Source organism: Schistocerca gregaria, chromosome 2 (assembly GCF_023897955.1).
Source record: "Schistocerca gregaria isolate iqSchGreg1 chromosome 2, iqSchGreg1.2, whole genome shotgun sequence".
Taxonomy (NCBI): domain Eukaryota; kingdom Metazoa; phylum Arthropoda; class Insecta; order Orthoptera; family Acrididae; genus Schistocerca; species Schistocerca gregaria.
Window position 1 is genome coordinate 277,983,780 of NC_064921.1, and position 25,742 is coordinate 278,009,521.

The 25,742-nt window shown below is 41.4% G+C and overlaps 1 protein-coding gene across 1 annotated transcript in view; it reads left to right on the forward strand.

Moving 5' to 3' along the window:
• The first annotated feature begins 270 nt into the window (after positions 1 to 270).
• The window catches only part of LOC126336868 (protein NDNF), a 376,430-nt gene continuing 350,958 nt past the window's right edge, over positions 271 to 25,742 (forward strand). Inside the window, exon 1 of the mRNA XM_050000973.1 lies at positions 271 to 712. The gene's annotated coding sequence lies outside the window, so the exon portion shown is untranslated. The remainder of the gene's footprint in view (positions 713 to 25,742) is intronic.

A 25,742-nucleotide genomic window follows, 5' to 3' on the forward strand; every position in this document is an offset into this window, starting at 1 on the left:
GTTTGCGAAAAACGGCCACACAAACAGACCTGTTATTTTTAATCACACCATCGGTTCACACGTGTGCCGCGGTGCCAGCGAAACACAGACGCGTAACGCAACTCGCGCGCCCAGGCGCCCGGACGGCTGCTACGGCCGTGGCTGCAGCCCGTCTGGCGTGCCGTGGTATACCGCGACCCGCTGGCGTGGCCGACCGCGCGAGGCAGGTTTTCTCAATGAAGTCATCTGAGGAGCGCGCAACCCGGCTACCCCACTCCTCGCCGCGCCCGCAGACGTGACGCGGACTGCACGGCGCATGCGCGACTTGCGCTATAACAAGCGCGGAGGGACGCATGGCGCCCGCAGTTCTCGCTTCGACTCCAGCCGCGCCAAACATGCACAATACCGGCGCAAGGCCACCTCCAGTCTGACCACGCAGCTCAGCCGGCCGAAGGGACCTCCGCGCTACGGACAACGCCGCCGCCACCGACGACGACGACGACGACGTCGACGACGCGCTGTACTCCTACTCTTCAGATCGTGTTTTGCTTTATCAGTTCTCCAGTCAGAAGAGCCGAGGACACTGTTAGCCTTAAGGGACTCACAGCGTGCCAGTAGTGCCTGAGCAGCCGCGTCGGTTTTCTTCGCGAAATGTTTTCAGAGCGTGAGGTTTAGGAGCGCCTGTTGACCTGCAACCCTTCGTGCAGTCCTGCTTCGACGATTGCATAGACAGGTAAGTAGTTGGTGGTCTCAAACACAATCGTGTTTTTTGTAGTGCAAAAAAGTCCTTTATGTCACCGTTAATCCACTATAATGATACAGAGGCTTTGGTTTCCTCAGATCTCGTGCGAGAATCTTTAATAATCGTATGCGATGTTCTCTAATGTTTGCGGAGATGTCACCTCGTAGTTCGGGTGTTTCAGAAAGCCAGTAGAAATTTTTTTCTCGCCTTCAAATCAGGAAGAAAAATAATCCAATATTGCTGTAGAGCCATTATGTAGAGATGTACACTTCCATCTGTTATCAGTGTGTGTGCCTGTCCACGATATTGTGGCTCGTTCCCCAGAGTAATCTATGTGTGTTTACATAAAAAGTTTCGCTGATTGTCTGCGTGTTACATTGTAAAAAGAATCAGTATTTTGGTTACTATCCATCTTGGCATTCCCCAGAAAGCGTTGTGTATGAACTGTTTATTTATTTATTTTAAATATTTCATGCACGGCCGTTTTTCTGGAAATTTTTTCCTCTACTTTGCCTCACATCTAAACAGTTTCAAATGGTTGCATGCGTTGTATTTGTCCAGCAACGTGATTACATCGAACATCCAATAATAAACCTGCTTTCTTGATAATTAGGAAAGTAAAAAATGTTAGTTCGTAATTATCTACGTTTACCAAAACAAGCAAAGTAATTACTGCTTACCCTCAAACAATTAACTTCAATAAAAAGGAAAAGAATTTTGAAGCTGTTGTTACGTTTATAAGCAGAAGACGGCGAGAAGCAAACGTTTTGGTCTGTGGAGTCATTGGGAATTTGACATCGAACGCTAATGGCTCATTGCAGAAAAATATTTTGTTAATCTGATAATTTGGATATCTTGATGTGTGTCTCCCCCTTAATATCTTTGTCTTATCAAATGTACTCCCATTCCGTAAGCTTTGATTTCCACTGTCTTATCATGCAAGATCCAGTGTCTTATCATACTGATAATCGCTGTATTAGAAGCGCTGTTTTCTAAACATCGGTGAACACTGAAGAACGCTTTTGTGTGTGCTCCGTATCGGAAGCGGCCGCCTACAGCGTGCTTACCGAACTCACATGTCACGCTCTGTAATTGGACCTCTTATGGCTATTATTTCCGTTTCGATGCCACGGAAAATGTATTTCGGTTCTGCCACTACAAAGAATAATTTATATTTAAAGAATATCACTTTTGTGTTTGAATTAGGTTTATGAATGGGGCAGAGAAGACATAGTAGCGATATCTATACCAGAGTCTGCTTGACCTTTCTCCTTAACATAATAAAATGAAACACATGCAACCGTCGTTTAAATCTTATTTCATTGCACTGCAACCAGTTTCGGTGACTCAATGCGCCATCTTCTGGCCTTTACTAAACGAAATCGAAAAATACTGCGAGGATGAAACATAAAATTAATATTAAAATTTTATCAGAACTAAAGACACAGAGGAGGTAAAATGTAAATTTAACATTAAAAATTAAGAATATTCAAGATAAGAAGAAAATTTACAATGAACCCACTATCTTTACATGAGAGTGAGGCGTCGAGAAATCGTCTAGCTCACGTCTCGATTACTTGAAAGTAACTGCCTTGTCTGTCCTTGCGTCATACACATAAAATGGAACAGTTATATTCATAAAAGGTACATCTGTATGTTTGGCTTAGATGTGCGAAAAAAGCAATTCCAACAATTATTTATGTTTAAAAATTTATAACTTCATAATAATTTGTCATTTGCATGTCTGAAAATGTTTCGAAGGGACTTTTGTATTCAGTATGCTATAAGCAATGCTCGGTACCTACTGCTGCGTTATTTTGATGGACACTTACCTTCTCGATAGCTGTTGTGTGTGTGGCGGATACCAGAGGAGAAGTGGTTCTTAACTTCTGCCGTCAAGTAGAATATTGCAAAATCATTTGGGCGTCCGTTCGGCAATACATGGAAGATGAAGTGTTGCTGTCCTGAGATGCATTGGAGTAATGTGAGAGGAGAAGTTCAACGAAAAAAGGATGGGCAGCGAAAAGGTACGAAGATGATGAGATACACTTTTCCATACTACCTCTTCTCTCCTGTTCTCTTAAAAGAAACAGGGTCCCATGAAAATCTAGATCATTCTAGACTGTCTAACTGAAAAGATTATAGAAGGACTCTACTGCGCCCTTTTAAAGGAAACATCCTGCCATTCAAACGAAGTAATTGAGGAAAACAACGTAAAAATTAGACCGTTGTGGCCAGACGAGCGTTAAAAACTACTCCATCCGAATACAGTACATGTGGCTCATCCAGTCCTTACAGCCAAAAGTATTTTCAGGCTGTTTTCAGCACGTAACTAACATGTCCTTTAAAAAATAGTACTGTGCTTTCAGTCACTGTTCGATACGAAGAGTGTCTATATTTTCATTCGTTGTTGTGAATTTTTGTGTCATAAGTTCGAAACGTGAAGATTATTACAATTTTTGTTACTGTGTCGCGTTAACGTTCAACAGGTCGATATATCGATATGAAACTGAACATACCATCGAGAATGGTAACACCGTCGCATTAGTATCATAGATGTTTGCGAAGAATGTACCAACGACGTGCAATCTCGATAGGCAATTAACTTATTCGCTAACGAATTACTTTCGTGCACTAGAATGCTGCACGCTCTTACAAAGGGCGTATCTGCGTACACCAAACGCTGTAGACGCCAACTGCGACGAAAATGTTTAATGTAATTTTATCATCGTTCTAGAGGTTGTATTCACGAATGTATTAACTGGGGAGCAGCAACTTTTTCGTCATTAGTCGGAGAAAGTGAAATTTTTGTTGGCACGATAGTAGAAACCATAGTTTCAGTCGAAACAGAACACAGGATCTTTCTCGGTCTATGAACATTTACACCCAAATTTCAATATACGGGGTAAAACAACTAAAACTTGTACCGCAGATATTGCGGAAATGAGAAATGCTATTGATGTTCGGTTTTCACAGAGGGGATTCGTTCTCTTGGGCTCTTATTGTCAGCCAATGAAAAGATTGTAATAATACTTTCAAAATGTATTTTTTCTGCAAACATACTTTTTTATGGAACAGCTCCTTTTGATACTAACAAACTGAATTAAGGGTAAATCAGAAGGTCTGTGGACTCTGTTTCAGGATTCTTACGAGATATCTTATTTTGGAAAGTTTCCATATCGTACCTTGTTAGTGCCACTCAACTTGCGTAGGTGCCAGGTACGATGTTGTCATATGCTTACACTGTGATTGTGTATTCTTTGAGTACATTGCGACTTGCTAGTCAGATAGTGCGTGAAAGTCCAAGCTGTAGGTCATGAGTGGAAGGATAGGATTTACCAGTGCAGAAAAAGCCGACATGCTCATGGTGCTTGGAGAGTGTAGGAATAAATCATTTCATTCTTGTGCAGTCTACACGGAAAGACATCCCAAGAGACGTCAACCCTCTCGGCAATTATTTACCATTATCTTCAGCTAGTTACGTGGAGTGGTAGTGTAACACTTAGACAACCTAATAGAAGGAAACAGGCGACGACAGTTGATCTGACGTTATCTCCCGCAGGATCAAACGAGGAAGTGGCATGGTGACAAGCGTCCGGCAGCTGTCCAAGGCATTCTCCATTAACATAGCTTCCATCCCTATCCCATCTCTCTCGATAAAGAGCTGCACGGAACCATGCACGGATGCTAGAAGACGTTTCTCTGCAGACTAGGAGGAAACTGTGGTGTCAACATGATAGGACCTGTACGTTGTCTGACCCTTTCCCTGGATTTGACGCCTGTAGACCTTTTCCTGTGGGAAAAGCTGAGAGACGCTGTCTACAAGAACATACCAACCACACCGCACGCAACGACATATAATTGCAGTCTTCTCGGACATCTCGGCTGAAACGTTAGCACGTGTGCTGTAGTCGTTCCGTACCAGACTGGAAGCTGTATTGCTGCTGCCGCTGGTCATTTTGAACACACTCTGTGATGGTCGATTGTCTCGTTATTGAACAGAATCCTCATAACTAGTGTATGCAGTTGTGTTGTTCTGTAGTGTGTGATACCGCAGGTATTATAAAAGTGTTTGTGTGGAAACTGCTCAAAATATGATATCTCGTTAATGACTCGCACGAAAATCCTGCAACAGGGGTCACTGATGTTCTAATCTGCCCTACTTTCAGTTAGTTGTTGTCAATAGGTATAGTTCCATTTAAAAAAGAGTATGTTTGCATAATAAGTACAATTTCTATGTATTATTACAAGCTGTTGACTGGTTGACAATACGAGCCTCTGACTACCAATCCTTTCTGTGAAAACCACCTTCAACAGCTCTTTTAATTTCCGCAATATGTGCTGTGGGAGCTTTAAGTGATTCAGCCGTGTAAACGACGTAAGATACTGTACAGTACGTGGAATACAGTGCTGCATCAGTATTAGTGACTTTACGCACGGAGCGAGAGGAATATTTCGAGAGGGTGCAGCGCCGAAGCTGAAAAATATCAGGTAACAAGGAACTGAAAACAGATGCTAACATAACGTGATATCGTATTCAGAAAATTCCAGGTTTCGACTTCCGGAGCGAAATCTGCCATTATTCGTCAAAGGTTTCGTTGTATAGTTGACTAAAGACCGTAAACGTAGATACACATTAACTGCACATTGTACAGAATTATGTCAAACAAATTTCTTCGCACGCATTACCGGATGCAGCAGACCGATTTAGGTGGCGCAGCGGTTAGGACACTGGACTCGCATTCGGGAGGACGACAGTTCAAATCCCCATCCGGTCACCAACATTGAGGTTTCGCGTGATTTCCCTACATCACTCCAGGCAAATACTGGAAACGGAAGGGGAACGGCCGATTTCCCTCCCCGTCCTTTCGTAATCCCAGCTTTCGTTCCGCGTATGGTGACCTCGCAGTCGACGGGAGGCTAAACTCTAATCTTCCTTCCTATCTTCCTTCCTTAAAACATGAAGCATATTCTGCCGAAAGTTTTACTTTCAGATGGGTTGCCTTGTTGCGTGAGTCCTACAGCTGTCGCCGCATCCCGTATCTCTGTCGCTAAATGCCCCGATCTCTCCATTCTTCTTCTCTCTATCGCTTCTTGGATACCACTTAGCAACAGTTCCCGTCGTCTTCTAGGACGTTGCCATGATATTACTTTCTTGTGCCATCTGTCTTCATACATTCTTTTCACATGTCCAAACCAGCCTAGCTGCATTTCTTCTATTTTATGCGTAATACTGAAATGAATCTTTCTCCTTTCTCTTATTTCCTCATTTCGTACAGGGCGAAGTCGGAAAATTCTGTAGGCTCTTCTCAAGAGGTCTATTTCTAAAGCTCTTAAGTATCTTTTTATTTGTTTCTGTGAGTTCCCAGCATTCAATCCCATAGATTGTTACTGGTTTAACGATGAATTTGTTTAAATGAATTTTAACTTTTAAACCTCTTTTTGATAACAAAAGTACAGGGTTTAATTTTTGGATAGCTGCCCTTCCCTGCCCAATACGTTGATGGATATTTCTGTCATCTTCAATCATGTGATAGGAGACTACACAAGTACTTAAACTTTTTACACATTTTAATAAGATTTCAGTCTATGCCCTCCTTTCTCCCATCTTCTCCAGAACATAGATACTCCGTTTTCTAAAAATTAATTTTCAAATCTCTATTTTTATACTCTTCCAACAAGTTCCTGGGCGTGTAAGATATATGTCAACATTCGCTGGAACGAGCTAAACATCACTATAGAAAAGTGTGTACACACACTGGTTCCCTACTTCTATACCCATTCCCATGCACTTTCTACATCACAGATTCAGCACCTTCTGCACATAGGTCTTAAATAGTATAGGAGACAGACAGCATCCTTGCTTTAGAGTTTTAGTTATTCTGAATGCCTCTCTAGAAATTTCGTCTGCTACTTTAATGACACATTCTGCTGACTTGTAGGGGTTATGGCGCTTCTTACATGAAGTTTTAGAAGTTCCCCTGACCAGAGCATCTCGAAGATTAGCGTTACTGATACTGTGTCATATGCTTCCTCAAGATCTATGAAAAACAAGTGACTGCTTGGATTCCTTTCCAATCATTTCTCCATGATCTGTATGTGTTAACTACACATGACCTTCCTGCAATATAGCCACTTTGTCCTTCTTACTTCATTTACAAACTGCTCGATTCTTGATTTTAAAATCCTCCTGTACAGCCATATAACTATACTTGTGTCACGATAATTGCTACATACTTCCTTGCTTCCTTTTTCATGTGTGGGACGTAGATGCGCTAAGATCCACTCTGCAGGAATATCCTCCCCATCCACATACATTTATTAAATAACTTGCTTGGATAGTCATATCTCACTAATTTGAATGATACATATCCAAGCCCTTGTGATATCCCAATTTCCATTTGTGTAGCCGCTTGCTGTACCTCTATGGCAGTTATTTTCTCTACCTGTTGACCCTCCTGGTTCTCCAGTATCTCCCACTTTATTTCCTTGTACTCTATACTTTCTTCTGTTAATAGGCCTTTAGGATGCTTCTACCACTCAACCAGACTAATAACCGAAAGATTTTCTCTTTCTTTTACTTCTTTCCTCGCCTCTGTAAACATTTTACATGGTCCCGCTACTTTTGTGCCGCCATTCATCTATCGACTTCTTCGCATTTATCACCCCAGGCTTCATTTTTCCTTTTTCAGATGCCCTGCTTTACTCTTTCATCCATTCTAACATACAAAGCTTTATCATGTTTGTTCTGCCTTCTCAACTATTTATTATAGAACATCTTTTTTTGTTTTCTTTTCCATCAGTGTCAATTCCTTGTTAAATAATATGTGCTCTGAAATACCATTGGTGATCCCCGTACCATGTTGAACTTACAGAACATACGACGTACAGTCGGGGTTTGCTCACTAAAGCAACATCTACATAAAATAATAAACATTTAGATGAGTACGAAAATCCTTCTCTTTTTTAGAGTACAGGATCATTGCCTTTATGATTCGCATAGCTATTTTACTTTATGTTTGTGGCTGCAGTCGTCAGTTTTTTTTTTCCTAACTGCATAAAATTCAGATCCTCGTAGAGAAGCACATTCTCTTACAACGTACTTAATACTGCTGTATGAAATAATGCTTCCTGGTTTACGCGGTGCAAGTGAAAACCACGAAACAAACTCTCGTCATTATGCTGACGAGGTTGCGATATTCTCATCGACTCGTGCTTCATCGTTCAACTGAAATGAGAGCAGTAGAGGAATAGAACAGCCACCTCTCGCAGCTCTTGCTATCTGGCTTTAGAACCAGAGCATCTCTCGTTCATAATCAGATTCCTCTGTAGTGCCCTCGATTCCTAGGGAACTTGAACCTTCCGTCCTTCTGTAAGTTCCTCTATTGTCCTGACGCGACCAGTCCTGCCCCCTGTTCTTCCTACAAGGAAAGCTCCTTGGCAGCACCAAGAGTCTTACAGAATTGGGCAGGTCGGGAACCACTCGACCAGGTACCTTACCTACAATGGCAAACCGATGTGGCCTCTGGCGCTGGAAATCACGATCAGTTTAACTTTAGAGAAGCTGTTCTGACATTACGGGTGATAGTGGAAGAAAGGCAGAAGACCTGGAAAAAGCGTTCGGCAAGGTAAAATGGTGCAAAATGTTCGAAATTCTGAGAAAATGGGAGTAAGCTGTAGGGAAAGGCGGGTAATATGATACATGTACGAGAATCAAGAATGAGTAATAAGAGCGGAAGACCATGAACGAAGTGCTCGAATTACAAAGGGTATAAGGCAGGGGTGTAGTCTTCCACCCCTATTGTTCCATCTATACATTGAAGAGGCAGTGACGGAAATAAAAGAAAGGTTCAAGTGTTGAATTAAAGTTCAGGTTGAAAAGATATCAATGATAAAATGCGTTGGTGACATTGCTATCCTCAGTTAAATTGAAGAAGTAGTACAGGGGCTGCTGAATGGAATGAACAGTGTAATGAATATAGAATGTGCGTTGAGAATAAGTCAAAAAAGACGAAACAAATGAGAAGTAGCAGAAATGAGATCAGCAAGAAAGATCTGTTTTCGTAATCACGAAGTAGATGAAGTTACGGAATTCTGCTAGACAGGCAGCAAACTAACCCATGACGGACAGAGCAAAGAGGACACAAAACCCAGACCAGCACTGTCCAGCACTGGCAAAAAGGGCATTCGTGACAAAGAGAAGTCTAAAAAATTTCTGATAATGTACGTTTAGAGCACAGCACTGTGTGGTAGCCAAACATGGACTGTGAGAAAACCATAAAAGTAGAGAACCAAAGTATTGGATATGTGGTGCTAGAAAAGAATGTTTAAAATCAGGTGGAGAGATAAGGAAAGGAATGAGGAGGTTCTTCATAGAACCGGCAAGTAAAGGAATATATGGAAGACACTGACAGGACGAAGGGACTGGATAACAAGATACCTGTTAAGACATAAAGTAATAACTTCCATGGTACTAGAGGGAGTTGTAGACAGTAAAAACTGAAGAGAAAAACAGAGTTTGGGATACATCCAGCAAATTACTGACTACCTAGGTTGCAGTTGCTACTTTTACATGAAAAGATTGGCACAAGTAAGGAATTGGTAGCGTTCCACACTAACCAATCAAAAGTCCGTTTAAAAAAATAAAAAATATAAAGAACACCTTGTCCACCTCGGTAGCCGAGTGGTCAGCCCGACTGATTTTCAGGCGGAGGACCCGCGCGTCAACTTTAAGTACAGCCACGGATTTTTTTGATTTTTCCATGGTATGACGACTGGAACAGTGTGTACTCAGTCTGGTGACGCCAACTGAGTAGCTGCTTGCATGAAAAGTAGCGCCTACATGTTATGAAAAGTCGACAACCGCTGGGAGAGAGATGTTCTGAACGCATGCCAGTCATACCGCATCCGTGGAGGATGTCCCAACAGATGGTCAACAACTACATGATCTTTAGAGCCTGATCGCGAAGTTCAGTTTCTTTATGAAAATTTAGAATTGGGCGCAAAATGTTCTACAACAGGACTTGCCAAAAGTGGATATCTTGTTGCCACAAAAGAAGCGAGAGGAATCGTCATTCTTGAAATCGCTGGCGGGTACACAATGGATAGCGTTCCGCGAGCTCGTGCCGTCCACACTTTCCGGAGTTCTCGGAACATTGTTTCGAATCTTCTTAACGTGAGTGGCAGCTGTTGCCCGACTGTAGCCGCCTCGTCGAAATCTCACTTCATACAGAGCGACGTCGAGTGAAATGTATATGTGCCGTATAACGCGGAGGGCTTGCTTTGAAGGTGCGAAAGGAACCACCCAGTGTCAGATCACAGTTTTGAGCGTTTCGCAACGACGGAAGAGAAATTAGTTTCTTGTCAGTTTTATTCCGTTTAATAGTAAATACTGTAAAGCTCGTGCGGAATAACTGTACCCACATACCGAAAAGCAGTCTTGTCCTCAATATTAGGCGAGTCTATCGTTTTTTTCTGAAGGGCTGCGAGAGAGGGAGTGGAATGACCGTCAGTTTACTGTCGCCTGACTACCACTCTTCTAGGGTTCTCGTTATTATCTACCTTACAGAACGGCACCGCATTCTTTGCGAACCAGAGGTGCAGTAAAACTTCATAATGAGGCATCTGTGACTATACGCAGTGCAATTAAACATATGTCGGAGAGCCAAACGAGGAAGCATAAACCCCAATACTAAGTAAGCTTGAGAGTGTTGAAGGAACCGATAGTTATCCGTCGCACAATAAAGGACATTAAGAAGGAGGGGAAAGATATAGCTACGATTCTTTCCCGAGACTTCACTGCTTAAGAAAAGATGAAGGAGACGAAGTGGGTATTTAGGTAATACGTATCAGCAGGTCGTCGGGGGACTGACATAAAACACATATGATCTTTTTATTTTGCATTGTTAGTAACGTACGGTTAATTTTCACCACATTTTTTGTTTTCCCATATTTACTTCTGACAGTGTGTGATCTTACGTGCTTTGCTTTGTTTGATCCTTTTTCGGTACTATAATGAATAACTACTCACGCCGAACGTCCATACTAGTCGAACTATTGATTGCAATGACATAAGCTGTAAATAAGGTGGTTTACAGACTCAGTTGTTTTAGATGGTAAGTTATAGGGCTTCAGCTGTTGAACTGCTCCTTCCCCACCTCCCCGCGTGACCGTTCACAACGGAGTCCCCACCTTCTCCACTCCCCATTTGTCCACTCTCCTAATGCCTCGCATGCCCTGGTACGGGCCTACTACTTTTCTACACACACTGATCCAAAAAGAAACTAGCTTGTCATCCTAATTCCTAAACAAGGAGATCGAAGAGTACAGGGAACGGGAGATACTGGTAAAATTTCAGGACTATGTGACCTCAGTGGTAAAAAGTGAGGAGGACTTAAAAAGTAGATAAATGGCCGAAGACCTAGGACAGCTTTTGGCTTAACAATAAAAAAGGGATGCAGAAAACATGAAAATTAGAGAAACTGAAAGAACTTTACGATATGACCGTGCAGAGCTAGCGTTTATCACAAGTAGGATGCAATGTTCCTTCAGACAAGGAAGCATGCATCCCCGAAGGAATACTGTATCGCACTTCTGCACAACACAGTTACTGCACCATCATATTTATCCGCCGAAGCCCGCTGTGCAGCGTGCTTAGATAGCCTAATGGTAAGGCGACCGCTCACGTTAGCAGGGAAATCCGAAACTGGAATTGTGGTAAGTTCCTATGGGACCAAACTGCTGAGGTCATCGGTCCTTAGGCTTGCACACTACTCAATCTAACGTTAACTAACTTACGTTAAGGACAACTGACACACCCATGCCCGAGGGAGGACTCGAACCCCAGACGGGGGGGGGGGGGGGGGGGGGAGCCACGCGAACCGTGACAAGGCGCCTCAGACACCGCGGCGGGGAAATCCGAGTTCGAGTCCCAGTCGACCACAAATTTTCAGTCGTCATTCTATTATACAGCTGGCGGTTGCCCATACTCGCAACTGCAAATGCATTTCACGAAAGAAATTTGTCCCTTGTATAAAAATTACACAAAATAGTGAGTGAAAGTCGACGTCAACAGCACGTTGATGCAAATGAAGAGAGCTTTCTTTGATGAAAAAGGTTTACCAATACAAAACATGAATTTTAGAATAGCTCATTTTCATGTATGGAACCTTATAGGCATTCAGCTATGTTTCATTAATATGCTATTCTTGGAAAGTTCGTTTCGATCTCACGATCGAATTCGAAACCGTACATCTTCAGACATGCTTGTGGCAGTCCGATAAAGTTTAACTACATAGAACAGAAGGACTGCTACTGTAAGCATAATAATGACAGTAACTGCGTGTTTAAGCTTCATATGGGGATGTTTGATGCCTATAGTGTAGTAGTGACTGGCGATGTAAATTGTTTTAGATAACCTTACATACTGCAGTGATTCGTTTGATTTGGAGATTCTATACTTTCGAAATCGATAACGTGACTTTAATACCACACATAAAGCAGCTGAGTGCATTATCCAGTAAAGGTATACCAGTATATTACACATTCGGACATAAGTGTTTTGTACCAGTGGCACTGGAGACGCTCGTTACATTTATATTTTGTACCACAGAAGTATGTTACAAATTAAGAACGCTTGTAAAACGAAGGACTAGGAACAGTAGCAACGCAAGAAGTATGTAGTAATCCTTTGCGAAAACAGTTTAATGGAGCAGCTTTTGGGAGATAAAAATGGAGTAAGTGGGCAAGTTGTGTAACGGACTATTGAAGATATATCATGAAGTCATCGCTGCTACAGAATGAAACAGCATTTTCCCATCACTAAGGTGTCACGGAGGAGGGAAGTTTTCGTTTAAAGTTTACTGACAGTGAGTTATATAACTGATCCTCTTCTATGTGAAAAATATAGGTCTAGTTGTGTGCACAATAACTAGCCCACTGACATATTAACCTCCACCACACTGCAAATGTTCTACTACAACAAAGAGATAACAGCAGAGCGAAATAAAATATGAAATCTTACGTTCTGTGTTTCACTTCTATATTTCACTCGAATATCAGTCAACACCCAAATATGATTATGTCAAGGAACGTTGCCAGACTCCATTTTCGTCGCGATGAACGTTGATTGTAAGGACAAGATCACACGGGAACTCTTTAACAAACTGTGAAAACATTGTTACAGTTTGTTGCAAGCAAAGATTCAAGCAAGCTAAATATTTGGCACCGATGTAGAAACATTTCACAGTATAAAACACTTTAGTAGCACCAAGAAGTTGTTTAATTTTGGCTGATAGCCCGGGCTCACAGAAAACCGTGATGCATAATTTAGCTCTGGTATCGCCAACATTCGCTAGAAATAGATTTCCAAAAACGCTGGTCATGGATACTTGCCCAACATACTCCACTAATTTTACAACAAGGACGTGACGGTAACAAAGGCGTCATCGTGTCATGTGTATTTTTGGGCAGATTAGAAGCAGCTGAACTAATATCCGGTTCCAAACCAGGTTGACTGATTTTTAAATAGTACATGTGTTTTCAAATGAGCAAATAGTGGAATCAAAGATCGAACAACTGGAGAGAATTTCTTTTGACTTACCCAATACAGTGCAAGACCTATGTTACCTTAACTCTTTATTTGGCATACATAGCACTATTCTGAAGAAAATATATATAGTTACGTAAGTTAGATGTTTATGGTCGTGTGAATAATTTTACAAACATTTTTTTCAAAATGCAGCTTGTTGCCTGTAAGTACCATTGCCCATAGAAGATGCATGCCCTACAATGTAAATACTGATCTGTTGTTCTTGTGGCTGAAAAAAATGATTGCATCTTACAATATTTAATTTGAAATGTCATGAAACAGTTCCTTTTCGGTACAAAGCACAGAAAAATCCACATTTTTTTTTCCTTTTTACAATCAAATACCTCTCAGGGCAAAGCCTAAATCTTCGCTTTTGCTCCATACTTTGGTGAGTGACCAAAGTTGTCTTACCACACACCTTTCAGTAGCATACCAGCTGCCGGTACTTTTCTTCTTCTGGACACGTCCATCAGATAGTCAAAGCCAGCATCCTCCTCCTAGAAAAGATCAGTGCATTTGCAATGTCCCAGGTACGAATAACAAATTTATGTAATAATTATAGTTCATGACATCCGCTTTCCGATTGTAAGCACTTTTCAGAACTGACACTCGCAAGTCCGGATAGCGGTGTCTGCTAAAGATCCACACTATTCAGTATCTTTTCACCAGAGGCAACAGAATATCGCTGTATGTGAGGCCTTATACGTTGGCTGCAGGTACCATTGCCCATATAAGGACGGAACTTTAAACATTCTACAGAAAACACCGTGCAGTTTTAACTTTGCTTGAGAGCAACATTGCCATGTAAAGGATTAAAATAATCGGAATGAATTTATTCGCTCCATGCGCTTAACATGCCATTCTGACACTGTATTGAACCTTCTACAACAGTCAGAACGTCTTGATCAATAGATAACAATTTGAAATTATGTCTCATTACATACACTGGAATTGCCCGTTGGTTGAGCTAATTAACGCCCAAGCTGGCGTCAAGACATGCATGCTCCTTGTTCATCGCTTTATACTGCTTTGATGAGCGGTCCAACAGGTTTGTCGGTGGAAATCTTCCATTCGTCAGTAACATTTTGTTAATTGTACTTGCTTTATATTACTGCTACGGTGAACTTCTTTCAATACGAGTACCTACTCGTTTCTGCAGGGATTTTTGTTTGGAACCTGTCTACGTAATTTCGCGACTGAGTCTTGGATTTCGGTTCATGCCACACGCAATTTTGAAACGAAACGACAGATTCGGTCATCTCATCGATGTCGGAGTCATCAAAGACAGATGTGATGGTGATCTCTTTCCCATAAATTTGCATTGGCACAATATTTATCACATTTTTACAGAATATTATTAATGGAATGAATTTTTGATTTTACTTTACAGTATTCTTCGGAGTGTATCGGTAGTCCGCAACCGTCACTCCTGCTCTTGCTGGAGTGAGGCGCAGGACACAATTGCGCGCTTTCTGGAGTAGTCACTTCATTACCTCAAGTCGATGCTAAAATCGATTTTATTTCTTGTAAAAAAAAAAAAGGAAAGGTTCCTTATAAGCAATTCTCAAACGAAAGTCGTCCATGTTTACTATCCCAAGCAAGGCCCAAATGTACATATGTGCCATAGAATTCAGGTCACTATTGTTTCTGATAGGTCTGAGGTATCGAATATTATCTAGATCGAACAACTAGAGAGAGACATTTTCTATAGTAAATATAGGATAATTAGTTCTGATGGAGATTCTTCACTCAATGTTTGTTTTTCTAACTAATATGTTCAGGTAGCAGTCTATGTCTATCATAATTTCAAAACACAGGAGGTGCAATCCTAAATTTCCAAAACGTATTTCTGTTTATCAAAAATTGTGTTAGCTAAATGTTATTCAACATCGGCTATGGCCGGCAGGGGTGGTCGAGCTACAGTATGGAACCGCGCTACCGCTACGGTCACATGTTCGAATCCTGCATCGGGCATGGATGTGTGTGATGTCCTTAGGTTAGTTAGGTTTAAGTAGTTCTAAGTTTTAGGGGACTGATGACCTTAGAAGTTAAGTCCCATAGTGCTCAGAGGCATTTGAACCACTTTTTATCATCATCTATGACGTTCTCTTGGAAGCACAAATACCTCTTCCAGAGCTGCTGTCAGTTTCGAAAACCACCCGGAAAATTTGTATATTTTAACGTGTCTATCTCCTTGTTGACAGCGAACTGTTATTTTGATCTTGTGAAAGGCATAAATTTCACGTAAGCAATTATGACGAATAAGTAACTTGGAGAATAGTTGACAGTAACCCATTGTAAGACAGGGCTCTGGATTACATATGCTGTATTGTTATCTACTAAACGGTCTAGAAATGACTCTCGATACCATACCTCCCTCTCTCCCTCCTGCTTGGCACAGTACGGCTGAGGATCGCCTCAAAGGTTGTTTCCAAACCGAGACTTCCGCTCTAAATAGCAGTAACGTTACGATCAAATTATTAGATTTTCAGAAAGACTAAAGCCTTTAGGTGGCTTGTGAGTTGTTCATGCTTGGTTACATCAGTAACATTGCTCGAGGAAGGCAAGGTCACTTTGGAAACAACTCAAAAACGTTGCGGTTTCGAACGACGTTTAGTGCTGAATACGTGTTACAGCTGTCTAAAGAAATATTTTTATCCAGAATTATTGCAGTCTTGTATAAATATTACTCTCTAACAAAATCTATAACTGTTGGACATAAGGTCCATCTTGTCAAACGTCTGCTGCTAGCACATATTACCAAAGAAGGGCAGAAACATAGGTTTCAATACAGATGCTCCAATGTATCGTTTTTCTTATTGAAATATTTGATTTAGCGTGATATGCCTAATGATAAACTCATAAACTCATAAACATATACTCATGTCACTTGAATTCCTTAACCTGTATACCACATAACATCTCAACCTCCTCTTTGGTCTCCATTTTCCACGACATTGCGTTCGTGAGCTTCATTCAAAATATGTTGTAAGACTGATTAAATGCCACCTATGAAATAACATATTTTCCTTTTTTTTTAAATTTCATAACTCAAGCATAAGCTAACATTCAGGACTTTTACGAAATAGTAAATATTCCGTATGTACTAAGTAAGGTAAGGCACTGAAAGACATGGAAGGACAGTGCCTAAAGTTTAAATAAATGTAAGGCTCTTCGCACGACATAATATGGGCCCTTACATTGAATTACACATCTTAGGCTTCCAGTTCTGATATTTTCTCAAATTCCTTATTATTTCCCGGAAAACCGTTGTAGAGGTATCCTCGGCATGAACAGAGGTGATTTTTAAGCTGTAGTCGTTAACTGTTGAAATCCTAACACTATTTCATTCTTTCATGTGAGCACATAAGAGACTTTGACTCCAGATATTAATGCCATGAAACATTAACTGTTAATATAAAATCTGACCCTTATGTAAAAAAAAAACATCTGTCTAACTTGGTTTTTAATTTACGCAATGGCAAGAACTTTCTCAGGGCTCAGCGGAATAAATAAATGGAGCTTCAACTGAAACCATATTCTCAGAACATATCTCACTGAGATATTCGCTATATCTGTGAATTACATAGGTGTGTTTGCACTCAGCTTTCTACAACGGGTAAACAGAAAAGATCTGATATGGTGTGGCAGTAGAATTTTATCTCGAAGTCTCCGTCTCGGTAAGCATGTGTTGTTCTACAACAACAAGCATTTACCTGCATAGATGCAAATTTCAATCGCTGCTTAGAGCAGTTCAATCCCTGTCAGCTTTAAATGTGGTTAAAGCGAAAGTAATACGTTTCAGAATGCCATTCTGTAGTGAGCACATATAGAGATTTTTGTCATCAGTCTACTGACTGGTTTGATGCGGCCCGCCCCGAATTCCTTTCCTGTGCTAACCTCTTCATCTAAGAGTAGCACTTGCAACATACGTCCTCAATTATTTGCTGGATGTATTCCAATCTCTGTCTTCCTCTACAGTTTTTGCCCTCTACAGCTCCCTCTAGTACCATGGAAGTCATTCCCTAGTGTCTTAGCAGATGTCCTATCATCCTGTCCCTTCTCCTTATCAGTGTTTTCCACATATTCCTTTCCTCTCCGATTCTGCGTAGAATCTCCTCATTCCTTACCTAATCAGTTCACCTAATTTTCAACATTCGTCTATAGCACCACATCTCAAATGCTTCGATTCTCTTCTGTTCCGGTTTTCCCACAGCCCATGTTTCACTACCATACAATGCTGTACTCCAGACGTACATCCTCAGAAATTTCTTCCTCAAATTAAGGCCGGTATTTGATATTAGTAGACTTCTCTTGGCCAGAAATGCCTTTTTTGCCATAGCGAGTGTGCTTTTGATGTCCTCCTTGCTCCGTCCGTCATTGGTTATTTTACTGCCTAAGTAGCAGAATTCCTTAACTTCATTCACTTCATGACCATCAATCCTGATGTTAAGTTTCTCGCTGTTCTCATTTCTACTACTTCTCATTACCTTCAACTTTCTCCGATTTACTCTCAAACCATACTGTGTACTCATTAGACTGTTCATTCCGTTCAGCAGATCATTTAATTCTTCTTCACTTTCACTCAGGATAGCAATGTCATCAGCGAATCGTATAATTGGTATCCTTGCACCTTGTATTTTAATTCCACTCCTGAACCTTTCTTTTATTTCCAGCATTGCTTCCTCGATGTACAGATTGAAGAGTAGGGCGAAAGGCTACAGCCTTGTCTTACACCCTTCTTAATACGAGCACTTTGTTCTTGATCGTCCACTCTTATTATTCCCTCTTGGTTGATGTACTTATTTTATATCACCCGTCTCTCCCTATAGCTTACCCCTACTTTTTTCAAAATCTCGAACAGCTTGCACCATTTTATATTGTCGAACGCTTTTTCCAGGTCGACAAATCCTATGAACGTGTCTTGATTTTTCTTCAGTCTTGCTTCCATTATTAGCCGTAACGTCAGAATTGCCTCTCTCGTGCCTTTACTTTTCCTAAAGACAAACTGATCGTCACCTAGCGCATTCTCAATTTTCTTTTCCATTCTTCTGTATATTATTCTTGTAAGCAGCTTCGATGCATGAGCTGTTAAGCTGATTGTGCGATAATTCTCGCACTTTTCACCTCTTGCCGTCTTCGGAATTGTGTGGATGATGCTTTTCCGAAAGTCATATGGTATATATTCTACACACCAACGCGAATAGTCGTTTTCTTGCCACTTCCCCTAATGATTTTAGAAATTCTGATGGGATATTATCTATCCCTTCTGCCTTATTTAATCGATAGTCCTCCAAAGCTCTTTTAAATTCCGATTCTAATACTGGATCCCCTATCTCTTCTAAATCGACTCCTGTTTCTTCTTCTATCACATCAAACAAATCTTCACCCTCATAGAAGCTTTCAATATATTCTTTCCACCTATCTGCCCCCACCTCTGCATTTAACAGTGGAATTCCCGTTGCACTCTTAATGTTACCACCGTTGCTTTTAATGTCACCAAAGCTTGTTTTGACTTTCCTGTATGCTGAGTCTGTCCTTCCGACAATCATATCGTTTTCGATGTCATCACGTTTTTCCTGCAGCCATTTCGTCTTAGCTTCCCTGCACTTCCTATTTATTTCATTCCTCAGCGACTTGTATTTCTGTATCCTGATTTTCCCGGAACATGTTTGTAATTCCTCCTTTCATCAATCAACTGAAGTATTTCTTCTGTTACCCATGGTTTCTTTGCAGCTACCTTCTTTGTACCTATGTTTTCCTTCCCAACTTCTATGATGGTCCTTTTTAGAGATGCCCATTCCTCTTCAACTGTGCTGCCTACTGCGCTATTCCTTATTGCTGTATCTATAGCGTTAGAGAACTTCAAACGTATCTCGTCATTCCTTAGAACTTCCGTATCCCACTTCTTTGCGTATTGATTCTTCCTGACTAATGTCTTGAACTTCAGCCTACTCTTCATCACTACTATATTTTGATCTGAGTCTATATCTGCTCCTGGGTACGCCTTACAATCCAGTATCTGATTTCTGAGATATATAACACGTAAAAAGTTCATTTGAATAAAGATCAGGAGAGTAAAAAAAAATTGCAAAAGTCTCAAGTTACATGAACACTTTATATATTGTTCATAAACTGAAAACAAATCTCGTTTTCCATACATGAATCTCATTCAACGAAGCAAGTATCTCTATACGACCATCCAATAACAAAGAAAATAACCATACATTAGGGTTAATGTGCCAAGTATTATTTGATGAATTGGAGAGCAACGATATAAACAACGTGAAAGAGCCGTGTTTCTTCTTCTTCCATCACTGCTACTACTTCTACTTCTTCTCCCCCTTCAGTCTATCTCTGTCCACTGCTGGATGTAACACTCTTCTATACGTTCCCATTGTCTTCGATTTTGAGCCACATGGTGCCATCGTGTTTCAGCCATGAGCTACACGCCATCAAGCCATCTTTTTCTAGTCTTCCATTGCCTCTCTTGTGGATGGACTCATCGCCTCTAGTCAACGACTCTAGGAGTCCACCTGCTGTGATCTTGTCAAGCTGTGTGTAAGACACATTTCCATTTCAGTCATTGGTGCTTCATTTGTGGGCACAACAGCATCGACAAAACGCAGATTGTTCAGATATGAACCTCTAGTCTTAATTCCTCTGTTATTCCAGTCGGTCGACTCTATAAAAATGACTATCGATTCCCACGTGAAACAATCAAGTTGTGAACATGAACGAAGACCTGACAATTCCCACGTAAAATAAGACTGCGAACTGTCTCATGTAAAGAAAACTAATGTTCCATAATGTGAAACGACGAAACCTACAATTATTCAAATGCAGTGCCAGTATGCACTTAATCGAGAACGAATTTGTTTGGGTGCACCCATTTCATCATCACAAAGGAATGTGTCGATGTTAGACAGACTAGCATGTCCTCACAACAGACATCGGAAGAGCCACGTGTCCAGACGAGAGTGACTACCTACTGACCACGCACGCTTCGCTAAATGCATCTGACAACCAAACTTTCCTATTGCTTGCGTCACGTCAGTGTTCAGACGGCTTCCTAAGACATGCCCAACGATATACCATCACAGCAGCCATTTAGATCACTGCAGGCCTCATGGGACATAAAAGCGCCTACGCGCGCATAAACGCAGGGCACGAAATATGTCTCACAGCAGACGACTTTTATTGTGATTTAACTTCTTATCCCGAAACATTAACACTATTTATCGACCTGCTGACGAGGTACTCCAGCGACTTCTATTGCAAGTCTTAGGCCCAGAGGACAAATGCTTTCTTCAATGTGAGGCTGATGAAAAATAACGGGAAGCGTTCTCTCTTCTGAAGCTGTGCCGTGTATGCAGCCAAAATTTTGGGTTTAGACAAGGTGTATGATACAAGAAAGGCAATTGTGAAGAAACTGGAGCCGGCCAGGATGGCCGAGCGGTTCTAGGCGCTACGGTCTGGAACCGCGTGACCGCTACGGTCGCAGGTTCAAATCCTGCCTCAGGCATGGATGTGTGTGATGTCCTTAGGTTAGTTAGGTTTAAGTAGTTCTAAGTTCTAGGGGACTGATGACCTCAGATGTTAAGTCCCATAGTGCTCAGAGCCATTTGAACCATTTTTGAAGAAACTGGTGTAACAAAACCAATACTCTCGTGATCGACGAAAGCAGGATGTACAAAAATGTATAGGGAAACTCGGGAATACAGAAATACAAGTCAATTTGGAATGAAATAAATAGGAAGCTAAGATGAAAAATGTGAAGTAATCGCAATAACTGACTCAGCATATACAAAAGTGAAAACCGCCTTCGGTGAAATTAAAAGCAAGGGTCGTAACATTAGAAGAGTAAGTGAAGGGCTCTATGAGGGGTAAAGTTTGATGATTGACAGGAGAAACAGATGTAGACAGGGAAGAGGTTGGGAGTCCAGTATTAGGAACAGAATTTAAAAGGATTTTGGAAGGCTTAACATCGAATAAGCGAGAAGAGATTGATAACATTGCATGAAAATTTCTAACATCATTAAGGGAAGTTGCAACGAAACTATTGTTCATGTTAGTATGTATAATGTATAAGTTTGGCGACAAACCATCAGACTTTTGGAAAGATATCATCCACACAATTCCGAAGACAAGAGCTCACGAGTGCGAAAATTACCGCAGGATCAGCTTGACAACTCGTGCATCCAAGCTGCTGACAATAATAATACAGAGAAGAATGGAAAAAAATTGTGGATCTGTTAGATGACGATGTTTGGCTTTAGGGAATGTAAAGGCACCAGAGAGGCAGGTCTGACGATGTGTATGATAATGAAAGCAAGACTAAAAAAAAGAATCGAGACACATTCTTAGGATTTTTCGACCTACAAAAAGCGTTCTACAGCATAAAATGGTGCAAGATGTTCAAAATACTGAGGAAAAACTGGTAAATATTAAAAAAGGTAGGAAAATTTTTCTGTTTAGCAAAAGTGACAAAAAGCAGATTTCAGAGTACTTGATGGCTCAACACAAAAGTTTTGTCTCAAGTACAGATAGTGTTGAGGATCAGTGGACAAAGTTCAAAACCATCGTACAATATGCGTTAGTTGAGGATGTGCCAAGCAAGATCGTAAGAGATGGAAAAGAGCCACTGTGGTACAACAACCGAGTTAGAAAACTGCTGCGGAAGCAAAGAGAACTTCACAGCAAACATAAACATAGCCAAAGCCTTTCACACAAACAAAAATTACGCGAAGCGAACTGTACTGTGAGGAGGGCTATGCGAGAGGCTTTCAATGAATTCGAAAGTAAAGTTCTATGTACTGACTTGGCAGAAAATCCTAAGAATTTTGGTCCTATGTCAAAGCCGTAGGTGGATCAAAACAAAATGTCCAGACACTCTGTGACCAAAATGGTACTGAAACAGAGGATGACAGACTAAAGGCCGAAATACTAAATGTCTTCTTCCAAAGCTGTTTCACAGAGGAAGACTGCACTGTGCTTCCTTCTCTAGATTGTCGCACAGTTGACAAAATGGTAGATATCGAAATAGACGACAGAGGGATAGAGAAACAATTAAAATCGCTCAAAAGAGGAAAGGCCGCTTGTCCTGATGGGATACCAGTTCGATTTTACTCAGAGTACGCGAAGGAACTTGCCCCCCTTCTTGCAGCGGTGTACCGTAGGTCTCTAGAAGAGCGAAGCGTTCCAAAGGATTGGAAAAGGGCACAGATCATCCCCGTTTTCAAGAAGGGACTTCGAACAGATGTGCAGAACTATAGACCTATATCTCTAACGTCGATCAGATGTAGAATTTTGGAACACGTATTATGTTCGAGTATAATGTCTTTCCTGGAGACTAGAAATCTACTCTGTAGGAATCAGCATGGGTTTCGAAAAAGACGTTCGTGTGAAACCCAGCTCACGCTATTCGTCCACGAGACTCAGAGGGCCTTAGACACGGGTTCACAGGTAGATGCCGTGTTTCTTGACTTCCGCAAGGCGTTTGACACAGTTCCCCACAGTCGTTTAATGAACAAAGTAAGAGAATGCGGACTATCAGATCAATTGTGTGATTGGATTGAGGAGTTCCTAGATAACAGTACGCAGCATGTTATTCTCAATAGAGAGAAGTCTTCCGAAGTAAGAGTGATTTCAGGTATGCCGCAGGGGAGTGTCATAGGACCGTTGCTATTCAAAATATACATAAATGACCTGGTGGATAACATCGGAAGTTCACTGAGGCTTTTTGCAGATGATGCTGTGGTGTATCGAGAGGTTGCAACAATGGAAAATTGTACTGAAATGCAGGAGGATCTGCAGCGAATTGACGCATGGTGCACGGAATGGCAATTGAATCTCAATGTAGACAAGTGTAATGTGATGCGAATACATAGAAAGATAGGTCCCTTACCATTTAGCTACAAAATAGCAGGTCAGCAACTGGAAGCAGTTAGTTCCATAAATTATCTTGGAGTACGCATTAGGAGTGATTTAAAATGGAATGATAATATAAAGTTTATCGTCGGTAAAGCAGATGCCAGACTGAGATTCATTGGAAGAATCCTAAGGAAATGCATCCGATAACAAAGGAAGTAGGTTACAGTTCGCTTGTTCGCCCACTGCTTGAATACTGCTCAGCAGTGTGGGATCTGCACCAGATAGGGTTGATAGAAGAGATAGAGAAGATCCAACGGAGTGCAGCGCGCTTCGTTACAGGATCATTTAGTAATCGCGAAAGCGTTACGGAGATGATAAACTCCAGTGGAAGACTCTGCAGGAGAGACGCTCAGTAGCTCGGTACGGGCTTTTGTTAAAGCTCCGAGAACATACCTTCACCGAAGAGTCAAGCAGTATATTGCTCCCTCCTACGTATATCTCGCGAAGAGACCATGAGGATAAAATCAGAGAGATTAAAGCCCACACAGAAGCATACCGACAATCCTTCTTTCCACGTACAATACGAGGCTAGAATAGAAGGTAGAACCGATAGAGGTACTCAGGGTACCCTCCGCCACACACCGTCAGTTGGCTTGCGGAGTATGGATGTAGATGTAGAAGATACACAGAAAGACAGATAACTGACAGTATGTACAAGAACCAAGAAAAAATAATAAGAGTGGAGGACAAAAAACGAAGTGCTCGGATTAAAAATTGTATAAGACATGGGTACAGTCTTTCGCCGCTACTGTTCAATCTGTTCGTCGAAGAGGCAATGATGGAAAGTTCAAAATTGAAATTGAGGTGAAAGGATATCAATTATAAGATTTTCTGATGACACTGGAATGCTCAGTGAGAGCGAAGACGTATTATAGGATCTGCTGATTGGAATGAACAGTCCAATGAGTAGAGATTACGGACCGACAATAAATCAAAGAAGCACGAAACTAATGTGAAGTAGAAGAAACAAGAACATCGAGAACCTTAACATCATAGTTGAAGATAACAAAGTAAACGAAATTGAAGACTTCTGTTACCTAGGCAGCAAAATAACCTATGACAGATGGAGCAAGGCGGACATAAAAAGCAAACAGGCATTCCTAACCAAGAGAATTCAACCAGTATCAAGCATAGTCTTTAATTTAAAGAAGAAGTTTCTGAAAATGTACTTTTGGAGCACAGCAGTGTATGGTAGGAAACATATACTGTGAGAAAACCGGATATGAAGAAGATCGAAGCATTTGAAATGGGTTGTTGCAGAAGAATGTTGAAAATTAGGTGGACCAATTAGGTAAGCAATGACGAGGTTCTCTGGAGAATCGACGAGGAAAGGAATATGTGGAATACATCAATGAGAGAAGGGACAAGATGGTTGGACATGTGCTAAGACATCACAGAATAACTTCTATGATACTGGAGGAAGTATGTAGAGGGTAAAGCTGTAGAGGTAGACAGATATTGGGACACATCCAGCAAATTATTGAGGACGTAAGTCTCAAGTGCTACTCTCAGATGAAGAGATTGGCACAGGAGAGGAATTTATGGCGGGTCGCGTCAAAACAGTCAAAAATGGTTCAAATGGCTCTCATCAGTCCCCTAGAGCTTAGAACTACTTAAACCTAACGAACCTTAGGATACCACACACATCTATGCCCGAGGCAGGATTCGAACCTGTGACCGCAGCGGTCGCGCGGTTCCAGATTGAAGCGCCTACAACCGCTCGGCCACTGCGGCGGGCCCAAACCATTCAGATGGCCTGATGACTCAGTGCCTGATGCCTGATGTCGTGGTAATTGAATTGACACGATAACTTGGCAGTTGTTACAGAGAGGTGTGCAGTGAACATGGCAGTAAGGCATGAGTTAAGAAGCTTCCAGTTCGGATGATAATCGCCTAAACAGTTTTATCGTATCATCCATCCCAATAGCATGCGCCCAGCAGCAGTTCGAGTCCTCCAGCTCGTTTAACTAGGAGGGCAGATATGCCGACCAGTCGCGGTGAGTGGCGTTGTTGCCCAACTCCCAACAATTTTGCACTTTATGTGTATCCTTTCCTTGTAGTGTTGTTTTTAGTTGAGAAGCTAATACATAGCGTGGATTATCCTACAGTCAACTACTTGCGTTAGTCCATCGTCATATGGCCTCGTAACGAATTCAAAAACGCTGCCGGGCCAAAAGCAAACTCAAGGGGTTTGTACTTCTATACCATTTCGCTGGCAGATAGCGAGACCCGTTGCTGCTTCAGGCCAACACCGACTCCACAGAGCCGGTGTTGTTAAGGCAGAGAGGCTCCTGGTACCTGATAACCATTATAACGGACAAAGAGTTCTCTCTCTTACTACCAAAGGTTCTGCAGTTTCCGTGATAATACGTTTAATCCATTTCGATGTACACTATGGTGCAACTTTTTGGTGGGAAATACAGTCACTACGATCACTTTGTAAGTAGGCTGTTTAGGTATTTATGTTGGTAACGTCACCTAGCGCTCTGTATGAAAATC